Source organism: Impatiens glandulifera, chromosome 1 (genome assembly GCF_907164915.1).
Source record: "Impatiens glandulifera chromosome 1, dImpGla2.1, whole genome shotgun sequence".
Classification (NCBI taxonomy): Eukaryota; Viridiplantae; Streptophyta; class Magnoliopsida; order Ericales; family Balsaminaceae; genus Impatiens; species Impatiens glandulifera.
Window position 1 is genome coordinate 41896599 of NC_061862.1, and position 4755 is coordinate 41901353.

A 4755-nucleotide genomic window follows, 5' to 3' on the forward strand; every position below is an offset into this window, starting at 1 on the left:
AGTCACTCGAAAAACTATTAAACTTATTAAATATAAATTATTAATAATTGATAAGTTTATTTTATTTTTCCTATTACACGAATAACAAGAGAAATTCAAATAATAGGCTTACATGCATGGAGAAGAAAAATATAAAAGTTGGATTAACCCGAAAAATGAAAACATAGATAGAGAGCTTAATGTATTCCGTTAATTTCGTCACACATCTACTCCCCTTTTAAATATCCAAATAATTTGGTGTTTTTGATATGGATTCGGGTTTTTCAGCTAACCTTCTAAACCTTGACTCTAACCCACAAACAAATTCTTGAGCTTCCCTTCCTTCACTAGTAAGCCACCACGGGCCACAGCTCCTCCACCTCCCATTTCTTCACAAAAAAACTCTCACTACAACAAAACATACTTTCAGCGACCCTTATATGCCAACCCATATTAAGCGTGAGTAAAAATTAAAAAAAAAAACTTTTGCCAATCTTTATATCTATACCACCACCTTTAATTTTTTTATATACCAACTTTGTAACTTTGTTAAAACCTTATAATTTAAATATTCTAAATTTTAATAATTTTTATGTTTTATTTTTAAACTTTGTAAATATTTTATTTTAATTTTTTAATTTTTTTAAAATTAAATTTGACTTAAAATTTTGTTAACATTAAAATTTAATTAATATTTTTTATATAACATAATTTTTAAACTTTTTATAGTATTATTAATATATGTCTTTTATTTAATTATTATTTAAATTTAATTAAATTAACAGTAAAATATGAGAGAGTTCATTAGTTTATAAAGTGTTAATGTGACATTTATCCCACATCGGAGAAAAAGAAGTTTTTGGTTTATATAAAATATGAGAGAGTTCATTAGTTTCTGAAGTGTTTTTAAGGTTATAATGTGCTGGACTATGGATTCACCTTAAGGGTTTAGGGTTATGTTTATCTGGTACTTGAGAGATTAAGGGCAAATGTGATAATAGTAGAGATAAAAAAATAACATCTAAAATGAAAATAGAAAAAAACAAATTTTAAAAAAATAGTTTAAAAATAAAATAGACTTTTAGCGACGTTTTTTAATATTGCCAACGCTTAAATAAGCGTTGTTAAAACTTTCGCCTTCCGGCAACGCTTGTACCGACGCTTAAATAAGCGTGGTAAAAACTTGCGCCCACCCTGCTTCTGGCGACGCAAGAATAAGTGTCGGTAATGTTTTTAGCGACGCTTTTAAAGGTTGGCAGAATTCTTCTTGAGTGTCGCCGAAAGTCATTTTTGTTGTAGTGTCCACTATATCAGCATACTCCTTAGCAGTGTACACGCCTAATCGTTGAGCCACAGCCGAGATGCGGTTAAAGAGTTCTTCGTCGTGCCCATCGTACATCAAATGAGCAGGCATCGTGATTTTCTTCTTCATCATGGCAGCGAAAGCCAAGATTGTTTCGTCTGGATCAATCTCGAACAACTTTCCCACAATCTTCGTGTATGCGGTTTCGTGTCGCTTCTCGTCTGACGATATGAAACCGCATATTTTAGCTAGCTTTGTATCACCATACCCATGAGCTAACTTTGCTATGTTTGAATGAGATATGAAGGTGGCCCTTTCTTGGAATGATGTGTAAATAAATCCTAAGTAAGGATTGTTCTTCGTTTGGATATCCTATATGACATCATTAATAATAAAAATAAAATTAATTAATTAGCTTAATTAAATTGTTGGCCATTACCCATTGTTTTTTTTGTTTTTTTTTTTTGTCTACAGTTGGTTATCACAATATGTCATTTGGGCTAAACAAGTTTCCTATAGTTAGTTATCACAACGTCATTTCCTAGAGTTAAACAAGTTTCATTTGAGCTACCTAACTAGGTGAAAAATGTATAAGTCATACTTACCATTCCAGAGCCGATAAGATACTGAACAGTCTTCTCTACACTCTTCATATCGACACGACCGGAGAGGTAAAGATACTTGTGGAGAAGATCTCCATGTCGGTTCTCCTCAGCTGACCATGCCCTAATCCAGACGGCCCATGGGTTTTGGCTTGAACCGGTGCCATCGCGTATACCTTCGTAGCCATTGAGCATGGATTGGTAAGTGGGGAGAGCCTCTTCAGTGATCATATCACCAACCAAAACCACGAAATATTCATCGGGAATCTCCCGAGCCAGCTGTCTAAGATCATAGACTTGGTCTAGGAAATCATCCGACGAAGGTTGGGGCAAGAGGTCTTGAGGTTGCCAAGATGTTTCAACCGGTTTGAGGAGGGTTAGGACATTGGTCTTAGCCCAACTCTCCATAGATTTGAAGATTTCTTTCTTATGGGGTGGAAATGGCATCGAATGGGTTATACCCCCGCTGAGAGATTTATGCACGTCCATCCGGGCCCTGTATTTTAACTTATTTAGAAAGTTACATAATAAATTATGTAAAATTGATGAAATTAGGGTTATGAGGAAAAAGATGGCAATTACAACTAACATTCATTATAGAGATTATGAGGTTCATTACTTACTTGATATTGAAGCTGGGGGGGCAATTTCCTTCAAATTGACGACATTTAAGATTAGATTTTGCTGAAGATTCTCCAAATGAACCACTAATAATTTCATGGTTGAAGTATCTGCAAGTAATGAGATCCATAATTTTTTCTCACTAGATATTGAAATATAATCTCTCTATATATTTATAGGCTTTAAATGGTGGTGGTTGTAGTTTTTATAATAGTTACAAAAAAACTCAATCAAACTTGCTTAAGACTTGTCAATGTGAAGATAATGAAGGATATTTCAAGATACTGAATGAGGTATTTGATTTATAGTAGTGTTTCCAGATTTTAGTAAATAATGAATAGGATTGAGGTTTCATTCAATTATAAATTTATGTCATGAATATATAGTTGAAAATTGAGATGGTGGAGAACTAAGACAAGAATGTATTTATTGAAGTTGGTTCAAAATTCGTATATACGAAATAATATCTATAAATTAAATATATATATATATATATATATATATAATACTTAAAATAAATAAAGAATAATAAAATTATAAAATATATTTTTATTTTTATTTTAGAAATTATGTTCACGCACGTAATACGAAATAGTTAGCGAAATTAATTTATTATAAAATAATTAACCTATTAATAAATTTATTGAACATATTTTAGTTAGGTAAATTTGATGTTAATTTAATTATAAGAATATAATTTTTGAAAATCAAATTAAAGGATAATTATACTGTAATATTATTCCTTCATAGATATTCTATTTTATGAGATATGAAAATTTTCATTATAAAATGTTTTTTTTCTTTCATAATAGACTTAATGGAGTTTAATATTTTGTCAAGTTCATCTCAAATACAATAAAATCTAAAACACAAGAGTCCACCACTCGAAAGATAGGAAGAACAACTTCGAAACCAAAACTCCTTGTAACTCCTAAATATTGTATGAGTATATTATGGGAATACTGTAAAAAAGACGATAAGAGAATTGGTTGATAGAAGAATACAACCAATAAGGGTATGCAAGTACTATAAACTTGAAATTCTAGCCATTTTTGGAAGTACCAGTGGGTTAAAAAAACACTTATTAAAAATGTGTAAGTTTAGTCATCTCTACGAAACAAGTGAGTGTGATAAAAGTCAAACCATGTTGACGAACAAAACGATAGGGCAAAAAGTATTTTGGTTTCTCACACTTTTAACCAGAAAATATGTGAAATAAAATTGACAAACTATCACAAGTAGAAAAAGTATTTTTAACGACCAACATTAACCACGGCGACCATACGTCGTGGTTAATAATTTTTATTAGTGTCGGCAATATATACGCCGTGGTTAATAATTTTTATTAATGTCGGCTATGTAATGCCCACATTAATAAGTATTATTAACCACGACTTTCATTGTATTCGTCGTGGCTAATATTTTGGTTTCCCGCCACGCTCCCAGCATTATTATTAGTCACGGTTTTATGATGAACGTCGTGGCTAAAAGTCATTTCTTCCCGCCTTTTTTTAGAGAAAATTAATAATCACGGCGATAGCATAAAACCGTGATTAATAAACTATTTATTAATCACGGTTTTATGATAACACCGTCCTTAAAAATCCTCCACTAAAATTTCCAGATTATTGATTATTAAGGACAACGTTATCATAAAGCCGTGATAAATAAACTATTATTAATCACGATTTTATGATAACGTCGTCCTTAATAATCGTCCACTAACAAATTCCGAATTATTGATTATTTGGGACAGTGCTATCTTAAAGTCGTGATTAATAATAGTTTATTAATCACGGTATTCAAATTAGAATTTTTGTTAAAGATCACAAGGAGAAATCAATTCCTACAGTCACTTAACACGTTTCTTACATAATTTTTTTAATGATCATCAATCTCTCATGTGTTACATATATTGGAGATTGTTTTTTTTTTGTAAAACACATAATTAATAAGATAATAAAAAATGATATGATGTAGGATTCAATGATTTTTTAGTTGATTGATAAGATGTAACCATTTAGGGTGTTCTCCCAAAGATGTGGTTAATAATACTATATTATTAATTAAGGCTTTCTCCCCCTAAAATCGTGGTTAATAATAAAAAAAATTAATGTCGAGTTTTGTAGCAACGACGAACGACGATTTTGATCGTCGACGTTAATAATTATTAACGTCGACATTATGACTTTTAACGACGGTTTTTGTCGTCTTTAATAGTCATTTTCCCACTAGTGTATATTTTTTTGT

At 30.9% G+C, this 4755-nt stretch overlaps 1 pseudogene; it reads right to left on the reverse strand.

Annotated features, from left to right (window-relative positions):
• Positions 1–217: 217 nt before the first annotated feature.
• Positions 218–2361, reverse strand: LOC124925741 (annotated as a pseudogene).
• Between the last annotated feature and the right edge of the window lie 2394 nt (positions 2362–4755).